This window comes from Gopherus evgoodei, chromosome 9, assembly GCF_007399415.2.
Source record: "Gopherus evgoodei ecotype Sinaloan lineage chromosome 9, rGopEvg1_v1.p, whole genome shotgun sequence".
NCBI lineage: Eukaryota > Metazoa > Chordata > Testudines > Testudinidae > Gopherus > Gopherus evgoodei.
The window spans coordinates 8,704,113-8,727,767 of NC_044330.1; the positions used below are offsets into that span (position 1 = coordinate 8,704,113).

The 23,655-nt window shown below is 59.8% G+C and overlaps 1 long non-coding RNA gene across 1 annotated transcript; it reads right to left on the reverse strand.

The window, feature by feature from the left end:
* Positions 1-1,615: 1,615 nt before the first annotated feature.
* Positions 1,616-23,037, reverse strand: LOC115657099. The gene is made up of 3 exons (XR_004001875.1): positions 22,948-23,037; positions 5,592-5,597; positions 1,616-1,628 (listed from the first exon to the last, which is right to left on the reverse strand). It is a non-coding gene; the product is annotated as an uncharacterized LOC115657099 (long non-coding RNA).
* Between the last annotated feature and the right edge of the window lie 618 nt (positions 23,038-23,655).

Consider the following 23,655-nt stretch of genomic DNA (forward strand, 5'->3'; position numbering starts at 1 on the left):
CAGCGTGGGTGTTTGCTGGCCTGCTGGTCCTTGCTGAGTGCTCTAGCTGGCCGAGGCTCTAGGCCCAGGACCCGACGATCACTTCCTGTTCTCTGCCTGGAGTTGCACTTGGTGGAGCCAGTGGGTCCCTGCCTCCCAGGCTAGTGATGGTGGGTCTAGGGTCACCATGCCCCATAGAGAGGGGTTAGGAGAGCTGGGCTGCCCCTGAGATCATGGTACCTCCTGCAGAGACCTGCCCCTCGAAGTGTGGGAGACCCAGCGATTTCACCCACCACCGTCTGCCTCCAGCCTCCTTCCCTGCCCACAGAGAGGGGGTATCCAGGCTCCCACCCTTCACAATGCACAGCCAGGCGAGTCCGGGGAGACCCAGAGAAACGTCCTCAGGGGAATGCACAGAACGGACCCCGCCGTCCTGCTGCAGGGCCCTGCAGACGCCTCTGAGGCTGCTGCCCCACCTGCCCCTACAGCGCAGGGCCGAAGACTGTGCTGGGAAGGCGGCTAGCAAGGTTGGCAGCTCGGCTTTGCTCCTGCCCCTGCTCCAGCCAAGATGTCAATGCAGATCGGAGACTCTGGCACTGGCGGCCCTTTGTCTGCGTCTCAGCTGGTGCTGCCCCATCACCCAGGGTGGGAAAGGCAGAGGTAATGCTGATGGGCAGAAGCAGCTCACCCCTGCACTCGTGTGCCCAGGCCTTGAGGGCATCTGGCAAGGCTGGGCACAGGATCCTTGCTACTCCCCGACACGCTACAGCAGGGATGCCCAGTGACCTGCTGCACTAGGCCGAAGCCTGCACCCTCTCCTCTCCAGCGAGGCCTTGGCACTGAGCCCCGGTCCTTGGCCCTTCCAGCCCGGACTACTGCAGTTGGCTCTGCCTAGGGGCAGAGGCGGGCGAGGAGTGGAGGCTGCAGCTCATGCAGCACGGAGCAGAGGCACTCGCCTTGCAAGCAGCAAAGGCTGCTGGGGGCAGATGACTCAGGGCTCAGCTGTCTCCATCCCCATCCCTCCAAGACATAGGCGCCAGCTCAGCCACATGGCCCTGGGGCAGGAGGCTCCATGACTCCTTGACAATGATCAGCCTGGGCCCCTGTCCTCCCCAGTGTGTGTGTGGGGGGGGGGGGAAGGGAGTGGGGAGCACACTGCAGGCTCCCTGGGGCTCACAGCTAGACCAGAGCTGCTGGCTGGTGAGTGCCTGGCATTGAGTGGGTTACAAGCACTCATGTCTCTCTGGGCTGAAGTTCTGTCTAGGATCCAGCCAGCTCCCTGCCCCAGGGCTGCTCTGAGTCTCTGGCCTGGGGCCGGTTCAGTTCCTTCCCGGGGGCAGTTCCTCTCAGCACAGAGAGTGAGCTCCAGCCCCAGTGCCCCTTGGCTGCTGCTCTGGCCCCTTCTCTGGCCCTGACTTCCTCTCCAGCCTTGGCCCCTGTCCTATTCCCTTGTTGAGTCCTGTGCCCTCTCATGGCCCCTCGAGCTCTGCCTCTGCCCCTATCCCTTCCCCTGGCTGCTGCTCCGGCCCCTGGCCTGTCCTGCTTTGGCTCCGGCCCTTGCCCTGGCCCATCTGGCTTTGATTCTGCAGGAGGATGTGACCAGGGCTCCCGTGCTGCACGCTCCCTCTCTTCCGGACATTGCTTCTGTCCTCGCGCCCCGTCTCCAGCGCATCTGCTTCCCATTAGGGCCAGCATGTAATTGTACCGGAGCCGTGGCCAGCGAGTCTGGCTCCTAGGGGAGCATGGGGGTAGGTGTGTGTGCTCCATCTAGGATGTTCCACATCAGGCCCAGGGATGGGCGCTAATGGCACCAGGAGGTCCAGGGGGCTGGGTGCAATGGGGACAGATGGCACCTGCGAAAGAGAGGCGCAGGGTCCATGGAGGCGGTGATGAGACACCCCAATGTCACAAGGAGCCCAGCTCCCTCTGCCAGCCCCAGTTTATATGCCAGCCCAAAGCCAACATGTTTGGTAGCACAGCGCCCCCTAGAGCATTGTCACCAGCACTGACTGTGTGGGGAGAGCGCCCTCTGCTGAGCCCCTACCCTGCTCCCTGCAGCACAGCACCCCCTGGAGCATTGAGGCCAGCAGTGACTGTGCGGGGAGAGCACCCCCTACTGAGCCCCTACCCTGCTCCCTGCAGCACAGCGCCCCCTGGAGCATTGGGGCCAGCAGTGACTGTGTGGGGAGAGCGCCTCCTACTGAGCCCCTACCCTGCTCCCTGCAGCACAGCACCCCTTGGAGCATTGGGGCCAGCAGTGACTGTGTGGGGAGAGCGCCCCCTACTGAGCCCCTATCCCGCTCCCTGCAGCACAGTGCCCCCTGGAGCATTGGGGCCAGCAGTGACTGTGCGGGGAGAGCGCCCCCTACTGAGCCCCTACCCTGCTCCCTGCAGCACAGCGCGCCCTAGAGCATTGGGGCCAGCAGTGACTGTGTGGGGAGAGCGCCCCCTACTGAGCCCCTATCCCGCTCCCTGCAGCACAGTGTCCCCTGGAGCATTGGGGCCAGCACTGACTGTGTGGGGACAGTGCCTGCAGCACAGCACCCCTTAGTGCCTCTCCCGGGCATTGGGGCCAGCGCTACCGCTGAGGGCAGGATGGCCCCCACAGCCTGGGTTTTCCATAAAGGAAGCTCTCCCATGCCAGCTCTGCACTGACGCTGCTTGGCCTGTGAGATCTGCTGCCATGCTAGGCCAGGGGGGTGCAGGAGGGTTAACAGTGGTGCTGAGCAGCAGGGAGGTCACTGACTCCAGGGCTGCAGCCACAATACAGAAGCTCTGTTAAATGGCTGGATTTGGAGCGACAGGAGTCGGGAGTGGGGGCCATCCTGAGGCCACCCTGGGCCCCATCGCCCGCTGAGCTCTGAGCCCTGCGGTATCCACAAAGCCAGGGCCATGGGGTGGAGCTGGGCCCTGCAGGAGCAGAGCAGGGGATGCCGTGCTGTGGGGACATACATGAGGCCTGGGCTTCCTTTCCCCACAGGACAGACAGCCCCTCAGGGGCAGGGCTGTGGGGAGCCCTGGCAGGAGGGGAGCGCCCGGCCCTTGCTCTCCCTGGCTGCCCTGCCGGCTCAGTGCCGTGGCGAGAACAATGGGGGATTCTTAGGCGCTGGCGGAGGGAAAAGAAAAGGCCTTTGCGAGTCCATAAATCTTTGCATTTTTTCCCACTGACTCTGAGGGTCTCTTGTGGCATCAATAAATTCTGCTGACAGGTCTTCGCATGCTACAGTGGTTATATCATGCAGCATGATCATTTATGAAAGGACTCAAAGCAGTTCGAGTGACGGCCCCGTGTCGCCCAGTCGTGCTGGGCTAATTACACCCCCCTCCCTGCGCGGGTGCTGGGGGCCCAGGGAAATCTCCCCCCACCAGGGCCAGGACACGCAGTGGGAATTGCTGCTGCTCTGGGGGATTTTGCTGAGCAAAGCAGGAAGCCCCCCTACCCCATCCGCTGGGCCAAGGTGGCGCTCCCATCTGTCTACCCGCTGCCCTCCCCTCTCTGCTGACCTGTACCTCAGATCTAACTCCTCCTGAGTGTGGGGGCAGGCGCTGGCCATGTGTGGGGAGGGTCCTTCGCTTGACCTCTGCTCTGAGCAATCCCCACCATGCTCCAGTCTATCACCCTGTGGCTCCCACCCCTCCTGATGCCCCTCCATGGTCTCCCTCATCAGCCCCTCCACGCTAGTCCGCCCTCCTTTCTCACTGCTCCACCTGCCCCCAGCCTTGGCTCCCCCTTCCTGCGGGGCGTCGCTGGGGAAAGGCTGGGCAGTGGGGGAGCTCCCCAGGAGAAACGTGTGGGCCCTGCAATCTGAGGGTGCTCTCTAGCGCCTCCCCTTGGCATGGCCACGCAGTGCTGCTTCTCCTCCCTGGCTGAGTCCCGGGCCGCAAACCCATTGCCTCCTGCTTGGGCAGTCATAGGGCAACTGGCCCTTTAAGGGGAGATGGCTCCAGTCCAGCCCCACCCCTGGCACAGTCCACATAATGAGCAAAGTCCCATGACAGGGAGGTCATGTAGCTGAGGCGCAGGGCATCAGAGAGAAGGGAGGCTCCAGGTAGGAAATCCTGGGAACTGCTGCTCAGCAGGGAGAAGGGCAAAAGGCTCAAAGGAGGCCATGAGGGCTGAGGACAGCTAGATCCACCCCAGGGAAGAGGGGCTGGGCACAGTCTGAGATGAGGACGAAGGCGTTGTTTTGGACTCGGATCCCTGAAAGGGGCCAGAGGACCAAGTTGCTGCCCCAGCCAGACCAGGCTGGAAGGTCAGGAGATCCAACCTGAGTGGGGGAAACTGAGGCAGCAGCTATCCCAAAGCCTACCCAGGTAGGTGGCACTGTTCAAGGCCGGTCCAGCTGTCCCCTTTGCTCTCTGACCCAGAGGGGCCCTGCCTGCTCCTTAGCCATCTCCTGGCCTCCCTCACCTCGCTCTCCTTTATTTTCAGCCTCTTTCACCAGGGTAACTGCTTCGGCGCTTGCAGGGAGAAGGGTTTCAGACAACGGGCCGGATTCTCCCGCTCTCAGCGTGCCCTGCAGCCTCTCCGGTGGGCAGTGGCTGGGCACGGGCCCACAGTGCCCAGCACGGGCTGACAGCCCAGAGATGCGTGGCTCAGGATCCTTGAGGAACTAAAGGGAGCTGGCAGGGATGGTACTTTCCTCTGCTGCCCAAGGGGACTTTGAAGGCCTGGCCTGGAGTCAACAGCCGGTACAGGAGGGATGCTGCAGAGGCTTCCTGCCACTAAGGTTGGGGAATGCAGTCAGGACTCCTGGGTTCTAGTCCCAGCTTTGGCAGGGGAGAGTGGGGTTTAGCAGTTACAGAGGAGGAGGGGAGACTGGGCTCGATTTGCAGTTAATTAGATCTAGGATTAAACCAGGTGCCCTGAAAAGTTTGAAATGGTAGAAAATTCACGGCCCCGGTGCCCCGCCCTCTGCACCGCTTCCCACCAAAGTTTGGAGTCTCCCTTGACGCGCCGAGCCCTCCGTGAGGTCGGCCCTGGCTCCCTGAAAGGCCCACCCCCTGTGCGAGTACAACAGCTGTGCTCTACCAGCTGAGTGATATCGGCCAATGGGGGAGGTGCGGGAGGCAGGACCCTCTCAGGAGCTGGGCCCGGCCTGTGGAACTCACTGCCCCAAGAGGAGAGAGCAGGAGCCTGACCTCAGCCCAAAACTCAGCCCTGCCCCGTAGCTTTCCTCCCAACAAGCCTCATATGTGGCTGGACAGACGCACTCGGATAGATCAGACACGCAGCACCCTCACCCATTGAAAACAGAAACATAAGCAAACCAGTGAGAACGCTGTGGATGTCGAAGCTCTTTCCTTGACGGGCAAGGCCAGGTGAGCGACAGAAGAGGCAGGCTTAGCGGGTGCGAGGGCAGAGATCTGGGCAGGGGCAGCCAACCCTGGGCAAGGTGGACGCATGAGCAAGCCCAGTGGCCTAGATTTCCCTGCCCTGCTTGCATGGGGCTCTGAGGTCACAGGACCCAGCTGCCTGGAGCCCTGCACATCCCAGCTGCTGAAGGGGATTCTGTGGCCAGGGTTGTCTGTGCCTCCCAGATGCCACGGTGTCTGAGTGACAGCAGGAGGCTGCCCGCTGCCCTCCCGTGTGTTGGCACTGTTCAGCAGACTCTTCCCTGCCAAGTTCTCACCAGCTTGGCTGGGGCCCGAGCCCATAAATCAAAACAATCCTTGGCTTTCTGCCCCCCACACCCCGGCCGTGACTGGGGGAGCATGTGCGGCAGGGCTAATCTGAGCAGAGCATCCCTGCCCAGGCAGCCCCAGGATAGCCTGCCCCTCCCCTTCTGGCTGGCTGTCCCCCTCCAGCTGTCTGGTGCTGGTATATGGGGACCCTCAGTGTGGAGTGTGCACCCCCACTCCAGTAAATCAGAGTGGGCAGCTGGGGCCCTGCCAGTAGGGACCTAGCAAGGGCAGCTGGAGAGTAGGGCCCTGCAGAGATGCCAGGATACCTCCAGCATTTCCAGCCTATGCCTTGGCATCTCCCTGCTCTCCTCCTCCCTTTACCTGCCCTGCTCACTGCCCCCCCACCCGCTTCCCTTTCACCTGCCTCCCAAAACACACATCCCTCCTTCTCCACCCCTGCTGCCCCCTCTGGCTTTCCACAGTCCATGCCGTGTGCCCTGCAGAAGCGGATGGACTTCTGGTGCCACCCGTATCCCTGTTCTTCCCTGCTCCTGTCCTTTTGGGATCTGAACCCCACACAGGGCAGGAGCGTTCAGTTGGGACACACCCTTGGCCTTGGTCTCTCCTGTCCCCCTGCCCACAGAGGGGCAGTTGTAGGGCCCATGGGCTGTCAGGCCAGGTGTGCTGCCTGGGGCCCGCAGGACAGACTCAGATTGGGCAGGAGCTGGGCTGTCATTGAAACAAAGGCAGTCTGCAGCCCTCATGGTTTACCTGAAGGTAACTGACACAGCCACCTCTGCCTGAGTCTGCTGAGAGCCTGAACCAACAGCTGTGAGGGGTAACTCCCCTAGCCCCAGGTCAGGGCAGCAACAATGGTGCAGTGCTGACATTAACTCTTGCACTGCTGGTTACTATAGCAGATGGGATGGCGAAGGGTAGGAAGAGACTGGGCGCTGCTGCAGAGAGGGAAATGCAGCGGGAGATCAGAGGCAACTCGCCAGGGAGAGATGGGGGCAGAGCCGTGGGCTGAAGGGAACAGATTTCCCCTCTGAGTGACAATAAGAGGCGGATCAAATAACAGGACAGTCCGTCACTGCACAAAACCCTGGATCTCTGGGCAAACCTTCCCTAGCTGTGGGGTGTGAGGTCTGCAGTGCATTGGGGAGCGGAGAGTCCTGAGTGCATATCACCCCCCATCTGCCGGTGCCATGCAGCCCTGTCTCCAGCTTACACACCTCTCAGGGTGGTACCGGGGTGACGAGGCATCCTGCTGGTTTGGGTCCAGCGGCCAGTTGGGAGCCCACAGAGTGGGCAAGCTCAGCCTGGGAGGGAGTGGCCTGTTTGCCCCTGAGGCAGCGAAGCCCTCTGGGGAGAGACCCACCCAGGGGCAGCCACTGGGCCAGGCTAACACAAAGGTGCCCAATACCCCTGTTCTCAATCCCTTGAGCCAGAGGTGGTGAGATGGGCAGGAAGGACCAGCTGTAGGCACCCCATGGGCTCCTGCCTCCCTCTGGGGCTTTGGCTCACCTGGAGCTGGGGGGCCAGAAGGGAGAAGCTCCTGAGAGAAGGTTGGGGAGGGTGCCCCAGCTTGTCCCCATTTGGGGCGGGGCGCTGGCAGCCCCTCTCTGCACCACAGCACGGGGTTGTGCACAACCTTACCCAAAGTGTGTGGAGCTGCAGAGGATCCTGTGCATCGGGGCGTCCCCCAGGTGCTGGGCAGGGCCAACCCACAGGGCCAACCCACAACGGGGAGAGGCACAGTCAGCAGGTGGGTGATGGATCCGGAAGGCCAGGGGATCAGGCAGAGAGAAAGGGGCTGCTCCAGCTGCGGAGGAGAAGGCTCTGCGCCTCATGGGTGTTGGGGTGGAGGCCTGCGGGGGGCAGCGCAGGACAGTGGAGGGGAGGCCGGTCAGTCCAATCCGTCGGCGCTCGTTTTGTGCCAGCCCCCATCGTAACCGGGGCCAGGATTTCAGCTGGGCCCAGGCCTGTGGGGGGAGCCAGAGGTTTAGAAATGAGGAGGGCGAATCTGAAATAGAGCCTGAAGCAAAAGGAAAGCCTGGCCTGGGAGCTGTGGGCGCGGCAGGGCAGTGCAGGGCAGGGCAGGGCTGCTTGGCATGGTGGAAAGGACAGCAGCATCCCAGAGCAGGAATCTAGAGCAGGCCTGGAGCAGGGGGTTGCTGTGGGCATGGCATGGCAGGGCAGGGCTGCTTGGCATGGCGGAGAGGGCAGCAGCACCCCAGAGCAGGGATCTGGGCAAGGCCTGGAGGAGGGGGCTGCTGTTGGCGTGGCAGGGCAGGGCAGGGCTGCTTGGCATGGCGGAGAGGGCAGCAGCACCCCAGAGCAGGGATCTAGGGCAGGCCTGGAGGAGGGGGCTGCTGTGGGGGGGCAGGGCAAGGCAGGGCTGCTTGGCATGGCGGAGAGGGCTCCTGGGGGGGGTATGGCATGCACTCTGCTCACTCTCAGCGTGGACACAGGGCACTGCGTTCCTCCGCAGACCCACTTGGTGTCCTGGGGCCGCAGCGCAGGGGGCAACGAGGGAGCAGGAAAACCCAGGGGAAAGGATGCTCCACTCCCAGGGGATGGAGCACAGAGGGAAGCAGCAGATCAAGGGGCAGAAGGAAGCCCCAGGCTGACTTGGCCGAAGGAGGCAGCAACTAACAGCCTCAGCTCCTGGGCAGGGAGTGGCTGCTCTGGTCACACAGCGGCTCCCAGAGCCAGCAGATGTCAGTGTAAGCTCAGGAACGGGCCCAGTTCCTCCCAGCCTCTCCCTGGACCTGCACCATGTGGGACTGACAGGAGCCAGGGAGTGGTACAGGCCTTGCAGGGCAGCTGGCAGGTCCCCCCTCCAAGGGAACCTCCGCACACACGCCTGGCAGCTAGCCACACGTGCGCGCACACGTACACACGTGCACCATCCAGCTACGCAGACTTGCACGCTCACTCACAAGCACTCGCACGCACATGCACTCTTGGCCACCCGTGCGCCTGCCCATTTTTATACATTCATGCAGCTCCCGTGCACCCATATATCTGAGTGCAGGAAAATATGCTCACAGCTAAGTGCCCAGACCCACTCCCCTGGGCTTGCCCAGTACATATGTATGTGTGTGTGTGTGTGTGTGTAGACCATTGTGTGCACGCGTGCTGCACATGCATTAGATGCACGCACACGCACAGACGTAGACAAAGGTATGCAATTGTGGGGGCTTATCCGCAGCCTATGCACAGACACACATGGGAAGGGGGCTTTGCGGTCCCATGCTGGGTGTGGAAAGCTCTGAGCCTCCCCCTCTCCACGTTGCATTGAGCTCCCATCTTGCTGCCAGGCTCAGGGAGGCTGCTCTCATCCCCATTCCAGGCATGTGTGGACTCGCATGAGCACATTCCAGTGAGAGCGCTGGCTGAACTTCACCATCTATTATCTCCTCCTCCCGGCTCCTCACTGGCTGCCCTCGCCCTGTTCTTTTCTTCAGGGGCTTCCTTGTCTCCTCCCCGGCAAGCCTGGGGCCCCTCAGCCATTTCCTGGGGGCTCTTTGTCCTGAGAGCTCCATCCTCTCCTTGGAAGGTCACCCTCTCCTGAGCCAGGGGCAGTGCTGGGGACCCTGCACAGTGGGGAGACAGAAGCACCGGCTGAGGGGGAGCTCCCAGCTACTCCACTTCCAGCCTTTCCCAGCAGAGGGCGCTGTAGGGGGCAGGGCAGGAGCACTGGCTGTGGGAGAGCTCCCAGCCTCTCCCAGCAGGGGGTGCTGTAAGGGGGCAGGGCAGACACTGGCTGTGGGGGAGCTCCCAGCTACTCCAGTCCCAGCTTCTCCCAGCAGGGGGCGCTGTAGGGGGGGCAGGGCAGGAGCACTGGCTGTGGGAGAGCTCCCAGCCTCTCCCAGCAGGGGGTGTTGCAGGGGGCAGGGCAGAGACTGTCTGTGGGGGAGCTCCCAGCTATTCCAGTCCCAGCTTCTCCCAGCAGGGGGCGCTGTGGGGGGGGCAGGGCAGACACTGGCTGTGGGGGAACTCCCAGCTACTCCAGTCCCAGCTTCTCCCAGCAGGGGGCGCTGTAGGCGGGGCAGGGCAGACACTGGCTGTGGGGGAGCTTCCAGCTACTCCAGTCCCAGCTTCTCCCAGCAGGGGGCGCTGTAGGGTGCAGGTCAGGAGCACTGGCTGGGGGAGAGCTCCCAGCCTCTCCCAGCAGGGGGTGTTGCAGGGGGCAGGGCAGACACTGGCTGTGGGGAGCTCCCAGCTACTCCAGTCCCAGCCTCTCCCAGCAGGGGGTGCTGTAGGGGGGCAGGGCAGACACTGGCTGTGGGGGCGCTCCCAGCTACTCCAGTCCCAGCAGGGGGCGCTGTACCTCACACCGTTGATGAAGAAGAGCTCAGGTGAGCTGCCTGCAATCTCTGAGCTCCTCCTGGCTAATCCACGTGCGCTGCATGCGGATCTCCCGGGCCGCGGAGGCTGCTCTTAGAGGTTAATTACAGTGAAGAACTTTGAGAAGTGTCTGGTCTTTCAATCAAGCCCAATTCCCCTTATCGGCTGCGGCAGCCAGTGCGGGGCCTGAGTGCCTGGCCCGTCACAATGCGGGACCGAGCCGCCCTCCCGCTGGGTCAGTTCTGTGCTCGTGCAGCCCAGGGGAGAGCGGCTCGCTCCCAGGCCTGGAAGCAGCAGCTGCCGGAACCGGGCCCAGAGAGCCCTGTGCAGCCAATCTCCGAGCAGCAAATGGCTGGGAGGGCTACAGAGCCATGGGCTCTAGCTGCCCACCTCTCCTGTGGCCTAGGCTGGCCCAGGGGCGGCTGCAGCTGGTCCTTCCTGCCCATCCCACCACCTTTGGCTCGAAGGAATGACCACCTGTAGTAAAGTGGCCTGGTCTTTAAAGAGCCCACTGTGTCCGCACCGCCAGGGCAGCCAAGCCCCAGTGCGGCCCACCCCCTGCCCCTGCTGCATATGGATCTTTGCTTCCCAGCACTGTGGGCTCCCCAGCCTGTGCCCTGCCCCAAAGACGAGTCTTTTCACTGCTCCGGCTGGCACGCTGCAACTAGCCAGAGTGGGTGAGGCTCGTCCTCCTGGGCACACACGGCAGGGCCCGGCTGCCGCTTTGTTTCTCCATCGTTGCCAGAACCCGGGCGAACCGGTTTGATGGCAAGGCCGTGAGCCCTGGAGCCCTCTGCATGGCGGACGAACAGGAAGCACCTGTCCTGAGCTCTGTCCCTGATGCCTCAGCACCTGGCTCGCGGCCCCCCAGCGCAGCTGCCTCCTGGGCCCAGGCTGGGAAGGAGAGTGTGGGGAGCCCAGGGCCGGAAACCCAGCCCGTAACTCCTGGTAGTTGCAAGTGGTTGGTGGAAGCTTTTGTTCCAAGACCTGCTTCTCCCATCCCCATTCCTTCCTGCAGGGGAGGCCTCAGCCCAGCCCTGCGTGCCGGAGCTACAGGGCTGGATTAATGCGAGCTGCAGTGCTCCAGAGCCTTGTCTCCACTAGAGACCTAGCCTGCGCTGAGCCGTGATTGTTCCTCCTCAGGCCACTGAGATGCACCTGGCATCCTCACACACAAAGAGACAGGCAACCTTCCATGCAGGCTAGGGCCTTGTGGGGGAAGGAGTGAGCAAGCCTTGGTTGGGGGAGTGCCCGTGTCGCTGTGGAGAGGTCTCTGTCCTTGCCAGCTGCTGCAGGAGAAGCTTGTCTGGGCTCCATTCTGTGCTCTGCTGCCCTGCAGGCCGTGTGGCCGGACTGTGAGCTCCCTGTCTTTGTGCCGTTGCATGTGTCCAGCCCTGGCACGATGGGGCCTCAAGCTGAGTGGGGTGTCTAGGAGCTATTGGAGTGCCAGTAATGGGAACAGAAGCCAGCAGCTGGTCCCAGCAGCGCAACGGCCACCCTGGCGCTCAGCTGCAAGCTGTGTTCGGAGCAGGCAACTTGGCTCCATCAGCTTCACCCTCGTCTCCTGAGGCCAACTTCCATCGCTGCAGCACGGCTCCCACGCCGCCCAATCGCCGGTGGGCATCTCTGGGTGAGTATCGTTCTCCCTGCCTGCCCAAGCGTCTCTGGCTAGCACGGCGGGCTGGGGAGGCAACCATCACTTACCCACAGGCCAGGCCAAGGCTGCGTCACTGCTGTCCGCTGCCTTGCTGCCCTCCCATGGGACTGGGGGCCCAGAAGGATGACAGGCAATGGGCCCCCCAATGGTAAAAGGGAAGCCAGATGGGAATAGGGCTCAAGGGAACGTGGGCTGGAAGGAGAGCCTGTGTGAATAGAGGAGGACAAAGAGGACTCAGCACGTGGAGGGCTGGGTGACTGAGCCAGAGAAGGACGTGACTCAGCAGAAGCCATCTTCTCCACCGGGGTTTGCTGGCACCCTGCATGGGCCACAGGTCCCCTCCCCCAGCACACAGCCATCCGGCGCCGCACAGCCCTGGTTCCTGGAAACCTGCCGCACGCTCAAGTCCACCCTTTGTTGTTGATTCATCAAAAGCTTCTTAACTTTTCGCCTGTGTTTGTTTTTCAGCTTTTCCCACCGTTGTGTTCCCAGGTTGCTGCAGATAAGGCGGGTTTGCTGGCTTCTGACCACTCGGGGAGAATTAATCTGTAGCCCTGGCACCAGATGCCGTGGACAGGAGGGAAGGGGGTGGGAGCAGGCCAGGGAAAGTCAACACCTGCCCTCCTGGGCCCAGGCACCCAAGGCAGCAGCTGAGAGCATGAGTGAGAGTCACATGGGTAGCTGTGGGCCATGCCCCACCTCCCTGGCCTGGTGCACAGGGCCCAGGCAGGGACCTTGGAAAGGCTGGGTATAGAGAACATGACACTCAGGCCACCAGCTGATAGCGGGAGGCCCGGGGAGTCTCCTGCCCCCAGACCGTGATTCCTTGGAGGCTGAGTTCTTCATTGCTTTGACGGATCTCACTTTTGATTTGATGCGATACAGTGATTGAGGCTCAAACCCTGCCCATGCCACGTGCTGCCCTGTCTCGAGGCGGAGCAGGTGTTGGGTATATCGGGGACTGATCCAAACACTCTGCATGGCTCTACCCCGGGCAGGGGCCGGGCACTCTGTCTGTCCGTGTGAGAGCCCTGAGGGGGTTTCCTCTGTATAGTATGCCAGCCATTGCCCGGCTGGGCCTGTTGACAGAGCATTATCTGGCTGGGCCTGGGGGAAGGGGCAGATCCTGTTCCCTGAGCCGCTCAGGAGTAGCGGCAGAGCAGCCGCTCCCCATTTACACAGTAGCTGAGGGCTCCATCCGGCCCGGGGCTTGGAGTCTCTGATAGCTTTGGAGCGAAGCTAATGATTGCTGCTCACACTCCCCAGCTTGGAGCAGGCCTGGCTCAGCCTTCTCTTGAATTGCTGGCAAGTCTCACGAGTCCATCACTGTGGTATCTGGGCCCTTGCTCTCTGTAGAAGTGCTCTGCGAGGAGGGGTCTTGGTGAGACCTTCCCCACTGCAGGCGGTCCCTGTACCAGCCCCTGCCTCCTGCCCCCAGGAGCGTGCAGATCCCCGCAGGGTCTCACGCTCCCCAGGCAGAGTGACCCTGCTCCAGTGAGCTCGGGAGCCTGCAGCCAGGCTGTGGCTCCTTAGGCCTCGTTCCCAGCAAGGCCTGTGTTTGGGTTTTGTAGCTGAGCCCGTGTTCTTGCTGACGCCTCTGAGGGTGCCGGATGCCGCAAAGGCCCGTCTGGCGGGGAAAGGCAGCAAACATTAAAGTATTTAGAAGCTCTTGATCCAAATCCCCTGTTCAAAGAGCCCACTGCGTTTGTTAAGACTTTATCTTTGGTTTCAAGTACAACAAAGAATGTGCCCGGGCTCATTCCGCCCCGGGCTCAGAGGAGATTCCCCAGCTGCAGGCCTGCCCCAAACATGGCAGGCTGCCTGGCCCCGGCATGAGGTCACCTTCCCAAGGATTCTCAGGCTGTCTGCCGCGATGCACGTGGGGACACGGCGCCTGCTGGCAACGCTTGTGTGTGATACAGCACAGCGCCTAGGGGGCCGGGGGCAGCCACAGCAACTAGCATCCGGGAGAGGGACAATCAGATTTAGTGCAAAAAGAACCACGGGGTAAGAGGTTTGTTAATGGTCCCACTGGTGCTGCTTAGCTGCACTGCATGTAAGCTGGCTAGCAGATATCCCCCACCCCCAATTCCATAGCAAGGGCAGGTGGGTGGGGAGACAGCAGGGACATGAATGGAGCATGCATCTCCTGAGCGAGTGGAGGGGGGAAAGGGGTTACACCCCGAAGCCTGGATGGGAGGTGGGTTTGGGTTGGCCTCTGCAGGAAGAGCTTGGGGGCGGGGGGGCTTCTCTCTGAGCCTCCAGTGAGCAGGGATTCCAGGGGGAGGCCGGGAGCTGTGTGCTGGTTAACATGGATGGTCCCTCTCGGAGGAGAGGAGGTGTGCTGGGTACCAGAGGGCGTGCTTCAGGGCCTGGAAGAAGAGGTCAGCCCCAGACATCAGAGTGACTCCGGCATCTCAGGGTCCCCAGCGCTGGTGCTCACCGTGTGCCTCACCCCGGGGCATTAAGCAAGCGCCTGGCCCAGGGCAGGTTCCTGAGGGTAGAAGCATTCCCCCAGCAGGCTTTCTGCTCCCAGCACTCTGGCCCTCCCCTCACCCACCCAGCTGGGGTTTCTCCTCCTCCCCCCACGAGGCTGAGGGCTTGGCCCACCAAAGTGGCCTGAGCTATGGTGGCCCTGTTGTCTTGGGCCATCCAGGCTCCTGTGAGGGTCCCAGCCCCTGTGAATAGAACGGTTTGGGCCTGTATATCCTGGAGGTGCCTGAGTGTCCCACTCCTCTCCCCAGAGTGGCCCAGGCATGGAGTGGGGACGAGAGGCTTCCCCTGACAACCTGGGAGCATGGTGGACCCTTGTCCTGTTGTCTGGAAAGAAGAGGAAAGCATGTGACTGGGGCGATTGGGGCCTTTGCTCAGCTGATCGCACCATCTGTCTGCCTCACTGTGGGTGAGGGTGTCTCTGGTATTTCGAATGCCAGTGCAGTGACTGGGGCAGGCAGCGGTCCTGGCACGCCTCACTGATCCAGCCAGCGGGCATCGCCCCCAGGAGACATGCTGGGGACTGCGAAAGCAGCTTTCAGAGCTGCTGAGCACCCTCAAACCCCACTGGAACCAATGGGAGCTGCTGCGGCTCAGCACCTGTGGAAATGAGGCTACGAGGGGAGGCTGTTGGGAGGCACCAGGTTCCCATGGGGCTGAGCCCAGTTTCAGGGACCTGGCATCGCCTCTTTATCACCTGATTAAACAAGCCTGCCCGAGACCAGGCACCTGCTGCCACCATCTCCCTGCCAGCAACCAAGGATGGGACCAGCACCTGACCCGTACCCAGAGGAACAGGCGCTGGTATTGTGACCTCATAAACCACCGAGGGAAATACAACCTAGACAGAGCTACTATAAGGTGGGTGCACAACTGGTTGGAAAACCATTCCTAGAGAGTAATTATCAGTGGTTCACAGTCAAGCTGGAAGGACATAACGAGGTGGGTCCTGCAGGGATCAATTCTGGGTCCCTCTTAATTTAGGCACGTACCCCATTCCTAGGGCTCAGGGCATAACCTTACACTCTGCATGTTTGTGGGGTCTTTTACCACTGAAAGAGTCTTACACAAGGTTGTATCAAGCCGGCAAGGTCCTAACAAGCTTCAACAGGACTTTATTTACGGTGGAAACCCCTTTACCAAGCTGCTGCTGCTCCCAGTTCTAATAATTACAAGCACATCTGAATACCACACACAGTAATATCCTGTTTAACCTCTGTTTATTAACAGCCACCAAAGCAGAAGGCACACGCTACGCATCCAGTGCTCACCACTCCCAATAAGGCAGATGAATTTTTCTTGATGGCCAGTCCGGATCAGGTCATGGGGAGGACTCCAGCTTCTGCCCGGGGTGGTTGGCAGGGTGTTGAGGTCTGGCAGCTCTGATCTTGGGGCTGTGTCCGGGACTTGGTTCCAAAGAGCTTCCTTAAATTTGGATCCAATTTGTAGAGTGAAACTTGAGTCTTGCTTAGCTGTACCTTAACCAGTCATTTTACTGAAATATTAAACAATTCTCTAACCCAGGGTTTCTCAAACAGGGGTTGCCGCTTGGGCAGGGAAAGCCTCTGGCGGGCCAGGCCGGTGTGTTTACCTGCCCCGACCGCAGGTCTGGCTGATTACAGCTCCCACTGGCTGCGGATCGCTGCTCCAGGCCAATGGGAGCTCCTGTAAGCTGCGCGGGCCAAGGGACTTACTGGCCGCCGCTTCCAGCAACTCCCATTAGCCCGGAGCAGCGATCCTTGGCCAGTGAGAGCAGCGATCGGCTGGACCTGCGGACGGGGCAGGTGTGACGAACTGGGAAAGTTCTTAATGTTTTCTCTGAGTACTGGGTTGGTGCCTCAGTGTCCCCATGGCAGTTCTTAATATCTGGCAGAGCAAAGGGCCAGTGCACCTAAATGCCTGGCACTCTGTCTCCTAGCAACTGATGGCCTGGGCCCCTCCTCTGCAAAGGTGCCAGCTGAAGGTGTTGGAGACAAAGGGATCAGGTGACCTCCTGGCCCGGGAAAGGGGCTGAGCAGAGAGGAGGGGCTGGGGGGGTTGTTAGTCTGGAGCTGGCTGGGGTCAAGAGTGGAGGGCAGACGTGGGTGTCTGGCTCACTGCCCCCCAGAATGGACCCAGCCGAGGGGTCCAGTTCGCTGTATCTACAAACTCTGTTTTAGACCCTGTTCCTGTCATCGAATAAACCTCTGTGTTACTCGCTGGCTGAGAGTCACGTCTGACTGCAAAGTGGGGGTGCAGGACCCGGTGGCTTCCCCAGGACCCCGCTGGGGTGGACTCGCTGTGGGAAGCGCACGGAGGGGCAGAGGATGCTGAATGCTCCAAGGAGAGACCCAGGAGGTGAAGCTGTGTGAGCTTCTTGCCCTGAACAAGTCTGCTCCAAGGGAGAGGAGGCTCCCCAAAGTCCTGACTGGCTTGGTGGGGAGCAGTTCCAGAGCATTGCCCGGGGACTCCGTGACAGCAGGTAAACACACCGGCCCGGCCCACCAGGGGCTTTCCCTGCAGAAGTGGCAACCCCTGTTTGAGAACCCCTGCTCTAACCAATCCTAACATATTGTAAAACAATTCTCTAACCAATTATACCCCACCACCTTAACTGATTTATACCTAGCAAAATTATGTAACAGAGAGAAACAATCAAAGAACCAGGCAGAGATCGAACAGACAAACAATAGGGAAGTGGGGACCATAATGACAAAACAATAAAGAAATGAGGTTTCACAACCACAACTATTGAGAAGTGGTTTCTTGCCAGACAGGCTGCTGTCAAACTACGTTTTCTTTAACCAGCTTCAGAGCTGTTTCTTTATCTGGTGATAGTGGATGCTGTTAGGATTGGGTCTCCTTCTTACCAGCCTGATATTACAGTGTTTTAATGTAATTTAGATGGAATGGGAGGATGTGACTTCCTGCTTCTCAGGTCATGGCAGCTGCTCTCCTAATAAGGCCTCAAACCTGACCATATGGCTGCAGGAAAAGTCCTTAGCTTTACAAGTTCTGTTCAATATCTTCATCAATGATTTAGATAATGGCACAGAGAGTCCACTTATATAGTTTGCGGACGATACCAAGCTTGGAGGGGTTGCAAGTGCTTTGGAGGATAGGATTAAAATTCAAAATGATTTGGACAAACTGGAGAAATGGTCTGAAGTAAATAGGATGAAATTCAATAAGGACAAATGCAAAGTGCTCCACTTAGGAAGGAACAATCAGTTGCACACATACAACATGGGAAATGACTGCCTAGGAAAGAACTGCAGAAAGGGATCTGGGGTCATAGTTATGGCCCTACCAAATTCACGGTGCATTTTGGTCAATTTCATGGCCATTGGATTTTAAAAATTGTAAATGTCACAGTTTCTGATATTTAAAGCTGAAATTTCATGGTGGTGTAACCTTGGGGGTCTCAACCTAAAAGGAGGTCGTGGGGGGTCATAAGTCTATTGTAGAGGGGGTCATGGTATTGCCACCCTTACATCTGTGCTGCAGCTGGTGGTGGCGCTGCCATCAGAGCTTGGTACCCGGCCAGCAGCTGCCACTCTCCAGCTGCCCAGCTCTGAAGCCAGCACCACTGCCACCAGCTTCTTGTGGAAGATTTGGCTTTGTGTTTTAGTTAGATTCCTGTTCTGCCTCAGAAGGGGGGACCTTTGCTTTGTCCAGAGGCCTGCCCCAATCCACACACCCTCAAGGAGGGACACTGTGGATCAAAGTGGGGAAGCCACGGCCCAGGTATGTGACAATAAGCCAAACCACAGTGGATGTGCTGGTCCCGGATGTGTCCAGACCTACCCCTTAGGCAGGGCCGTCCCTAGCTATTTGGGTGCCCTGTGCAGCCCTGCTTTAGGGGGGCTGTGTGGGGCCCCAGGTCTCCCCTCCCCAGGACCTGGGAGGCAGGAGCTGGGGGGTCCACTTTTGGGGGCCCCACAGGCCCAGAATAGCCTGGGGAATTAGTGGGGGGCCGAGAGCAGCCCACTCTGCTTCTCTCGCCCTGGTCCCAGTTGTGTCGCTTGGGGGAGGGGACTTGGGGGAAGAGATCCCCCCCCACACTCGCTGGCAGGAACAGGAAGCGAAGCAGCCCGTCCCCAGCCTGCTCTACTCCGCCAGCTCCCAGCTGCAGTGCTCCGCTTTCCGCTGCTGATCAGAGCCGGGGGCCGTGCTTTCCCCAACCCGAGCGATGTGGCTGGGGCCCGGGCAAGTGAAGTGAAGCAGGGTGGGGCCGTGTCTCTCTGCTTTCTGCCACCCGGTGCATGTGTGGGGCGATCCTTTTCCCAACCCGAGCGACATGGCTGGGGCCAGGGCAAGGGAAGTGGAGCAGGCTGGGGCTGCATCTCTCCGCCTTCTGCCGCCGGTGCATGTGGAGGGCGATCCTTTCCCCACACTCACCAGCGGCAGGAAGCAGAGCACCACGGCTGGGAGCTAGCAGAGTGGAGTGGGCTGGGGCCGGGTTGCTCCACTTCCCGCCACTGTCAGTGAGTGCAGGGTCACTGGGGGAAGAGCTGGTATGTGGGGGCGGGCTGGGGGCAGAGCAGGGGAGAAGGATAAGAGACAGGGCGGAGGGAGTTGTCCAAGGCCCCACACCCCTCTAGGGACAGCCCTGCCTCTTGCGGGGGGGCTGGCTGAGGGATAGGGCTGGTCGCCCGGGCTGGTGCTGCTGCGTATGTAGCACGCAGCTGCCTAGGGCACCATGAAATTTGGGGCAATTTGGTGCCCAGATTTCATGGTGCCCTAGGCAGCTGCGTATGCTGCATATGCCTAAGGACGGCCCTGCCCTGAGGCCCTATTCTAACCACTCCCAGAATATCTGGGGGACTTGTACCCCGATACCCTCCAGTGAAGGAGCATTAGCTAAGCCCCACATCAATCTGCTTTGGCATCTGACTGTGAGAGGTGCCCATGGGTCACAGCACAGCCACGACTGGCATGCTCCCTGCCTGCCCTGCAGCCCCTCTTTCCCAGGGGGGTCAGGGCACAGTGCTGCCCCAGGCGCTGGCCCCAGCTCCTTTCTGTGGCGGGGGAGCCAGCAGCGGTCTGTTCGGGAGGGAGCCCCACACCTCATTAGCCACCATGTAGCTATCTTCAGCCAATAAATTATAGAACACCAGAGCGCCTTTGAAATACAGCCAGGCTCCTAAATCTCACATTTTTTTCCATTTTAATGTAATTAATTTAGCAGGGAGCGAAATGTCAGCCGCCCGGCTCCTCGCGGGCTGAGAAAGCAGGGGGAGGAGGCTAATTGAAGGCAGGAAGATGAGACTGAAGGGCCTTTGAAATGAGACGGAGGGGTGGAAGGGGAGCCCCTTGTGTGGAGAGCAGAGCTCCGGCACGCGCTCCCAGCTAATTCACTGCACAGGGGCAGAGGCAGCCAGTTCACCATGGCCCCGGGAGCAGGGACTCCAGGATTGTGCTGAGCCGCCAGGAATTCCCTCCTTCCCTCCAATGACCTCTGGCAGGTAGGGGTGGATGGGGCCCAGGCCCCTGGGGCGTCAGCCTCTCCTGCCCCATTAATGCAAGCCCTGCCCAGGAGCAGCTCTGTCCCCCGGCTCCAGCTGGTGTGTGGGAGGAGATCTCCCTGGGCAGGTGCTCAGGACCCTGCAGCTTTCACTTGCTCCGCTTGTCCTGAGCATGGGAGTCATGGCAGATCACATCCGGCGGTGTTGCCAGCCCACTGGAGGCTGCTACCCAGCGCAGGGCCGGTGCCTGCACATCCCGAGCCACTAGGGCAGGCTCAGCAAACACGGAGTCTGGGAGCAGGCCGGAGAGGCAAAGCCCAGCCTGGACAGAGGGACCAAGGAGAGATTATGCCCCATGTCACCCCCGCACCCCATGTCCCAGTTACAAGGGGAGGTGCAAGCACTTATAAGAGCCTCTCCTTGAGGCTGACCCTGGGGGCTGGAGAGAGATGGGCTCCCCCTGCCCCCACTCTGGGAGGGCGTCATGGGGTGTTCATGCACACAGGATCCGGAGGGGTTAAGATGGCTAAGTGGGCCAATCAACTACCCAGGCTGCATCTGGAGAAGGAGACAGGGAGCAAGGATTTAATGAGCAGAGGCTCAGCTGGGCAGGAACAGTTGGGGCCTATGTAAGACAGGAAGCTGCACCAGAAGTGGGATGCAGGGAAGGAGTCTGCAGTCGCTCCCTGGGAGAAGAGAGGGGGTGTCTGGGGCTAGAGGCAAGTAGCCTGGGAGGAGGGAGTGGGGCTTGGCACGGCCAGAGAAGTGGGAGAGCCACAGAGGTAGGCTCCCATATGAGGCAAGATTAAAGAGGCTAGGACTTTTCAGCTTGGAAAAGAGGAGACTGAGGGAGGATATGATAGAGGTCTATAAAATCATGAGTGGGGTGGAGAAAGTGAATAAAGAAAAGTTATTTACTTGGTCCCATAATATAAGAACTAGGGGCCACCAAATGAAATTAATGGGCAGCAAGTTTAAGACAAATAAAAGGAAGTTCTTCACACAGCACACAGTCAACCCGTGGAACTCCTTGCCTGAGGAGGTTGTGAAGGCCAGGACTATAACAGGGTTTAAAAGAGAACTGGATAAATTCATGGTGGTTAAGTCCATTAATGGGTTTTAGCCAGGATGGGTAAGGAATGGTGTCCCTAGCCTCTGTTTGTCAGAGGGTGGAGATGAATGGCGGGAGAGAGATCACTTGATCATTACGAGTTAGGTTAACTCCCTCTGGGGCATCTGGCATTGGCCACTGTTGGTAGACAGGATACTGGGCTGGATGGACCTTTGGTCTGACCCAGTATGGTTGTTCTGATGTTCTTAAGGTTCAGGGAAAAGAGCAGCAAGGTGTGGGGTAGGTCAAACCTTGGCCGTCGATGAGAGGGTCCCTGAGCCAGGACCTGGAGTAGACTTCCCAACTGTGGATGAAGTGGTGCTGGAGGGTGATGAGCAGGAAGACTGCCTGAGCCCATTTGTCAAGAAGGACTTTGATACCGGGGAAGAGGGGAACACGTATGGTGACCTGGCTGGAGGGCCGAGTCGTAAATAGGAGGCTGTGGTTTCTGGTGTAACAGGTCCGCAGGACTAGAGGATGATGCTAGAAATACCGCCTGGGGAAGGCGCCGCAGCTGGCCAGAGCTAATCCCCATGATGGCCAACAGGAGGCGCCACCAGCTGTAAGTGGAGCCTTGTGACAGATGAGCAGCAGCGACAGACGCTCAGGGGAATAAACCCCACAGTGGGTGTGAAGCCCCAAACTGGGCAGGTGGCTCCTGCCCCTGGCAGAGCCCTGAGGGGCTGTGTCTGGGCACCCTGGGGTTGTGGCTGGTCCTTCCCATCCCCGTACGGTGAGATGGGATGCGGTGGGAGAGAGCCGGAGATGGGAGGAAGGACTCAGTCATGACACAAGCTGGGCTGCTCCCGATCCCCACCCAGAAGCGTCCCATTAGCAGGTACGGCCGCACATTGGCACGGAAAGAATCAAGGCCGACTCGCCAAGCACAGGGCTAGGGGGTGCAGGCTGGAGGTGAAGTCTGGGAGACAAAGCCCAGCCCCGGGTGCATACGAGAGCGATTTCCACAGACCCTTCCGGCAGCTTCAAGAGCTGAGAGAAACCCGCACCTAGCCCCATGAGAAAGGAGAGCAATGGCCTTGTGCCATAGAGCTCCCTAGCCCAGGCCAGACCTGGTCACTAATGGCTAAAGCACCAGTCCCACTGCAAAGCACTGCCAGGTGGCACCAGGAAGCCAGCTGGAGCCTTGCCTGGCTGGGTTTGTGCTGCCTGCCACCAGCTGAGTCCCTAGTGCCTGTTTGCCCGCCTCTAAGAGGGCAGTGATGATATAGACCCAGGTGAGGGAAGCGCTCGAGATCTTGGCCTGGGCAGTGCCACGTATAACGAGCTATGGACTTGCCCTGGATGCATTCACTCCCCCTGCCTCTGGCAGATACGCTTGGGCTCTTCCAGGCGAGACTCCTGAAAAACGGGTATAGCTGCTGATGCCCGCACAGTACTGGAGCATGTGTGTGTGTGTGTGTGTGTGTGTGTGTGTGTGTGTGTTGGGGGGCGGGTGTGCCATGGCTGGCTCGTGGCGTGTGACCGGAAGGGAGGGTGCGTGTGAGTTGGGGTGGGGTATGTGTCAGGGCTGGCACTTGGGCGTGGGCACTCCTGGAGAGCAGCTCTGCCATGTGCCCAGTCTGCCAAGCTGGCGCACACCCCAAGCCGAGGGGGCAACAGCAGCTTCTTCTCTCCCTTCTCTGCTAGCTGCTGCTGAACTTTGGGCATCAAAGCATTGGTGCAGCACAGCTCATGGTTTGAAGTGGCGCTGGGCTGGGGGAGCTGAGCAGCCTGGGGGATTCATGGTCCTAGGGATTTGGAAAGCCAATGAGAGCACCAGGCCAGGAGCCTGAGCCAGGGGTTACCCCCACAGGTAGCCCCCAGGCTTGGCAGGGAGCTGCCCAGCAGTGCCAGTCTGGGAGCTTAGGGCTTTGCTTGCACAGAGGCACGACCCATAGGGAGCTCTCACTGCAGGTGGGGCGGGGGGCGAGGGAGGGAGAATGGGAGGCTGTGTGTGTGTGTGTGTGTGTGTATCAGGATCCGCATACTTTGGAGTTAGAGCGGCAATGGAGCTAGGTATCAGAGGGGTAGCCATGTTAGTCTGTAAAAGCAGCTTAGCGAACAGGAGCTGCTAACAGGGAGTTTCGCAAGGGAGTTAGGAAGGGAGTGGGGGTCCCTTGTTGGTCTCATCTGTGACCCATTGGTCCCCTGAACCTATAAACCAAGCCACATCCAAAACCTTTCTGTTTAAAGCAGAGCAGAGCGGACAGGGAGCTGCAGACGGGAATTTGAGAGAGTTTGACAGAAGGAGGCATACGATTGTGAGGAGGTCCCGCAACACCTGCGCCTGTAGCAGACAGAGCACCAGAGCATGGATGCTTTTACCCAGATTCTGGTGTGGGCTTGCAAAGACTGTAACTTGCAATTTCCACTTATTGATATCCAGGCTGGGGGTGGCATCCAATGTGAAAGGTGCCTACTGGTGGAATCTCTCAGGCAGCAGGTGGGAGAGCTACAGGAGGAGGTGGCTAGGCTGAGGAACATCCATATCCATGAGCAATTCCTGGACAGTATCCATGTGGAGACAGCTGACGTAGCTGTCCCAGTTCACAGGACTACCGACACACCAGTGGAGGAGGAGATGGCTCAGGGTGGACACTGGCAGCTGGTTACTTCTGGCAGCAGGCAGTGCTCCACCCCTGCTGCAAACCCTCCTGCTATGGTAATAGATAACCGTTATGCTCTTCTTGATACAGGAGAGAAGGAATCACCCCCAACAGTTAAGGAGGCGAAGCCTCGTATCCCTAAGGCTGGGAGGTCTGCTGCCACCACTGATAATAAGAAACGTAGGGTAGTGGTGGTTGGAGACTCTCTGCTGAGGGGGACGGAGACACCCATCTGTCGCCCTGACCGTTCATCCCGGGAGGTATGCTGCCTGCCAGGGGCCCGTATCCGAGATGTTACAGAGGCATTGTCGAGGATTATCCGGCCTTCTGACTACTATCCCATGCTACTCATCCATGTGGGCACAAATGATACTGTGAGGT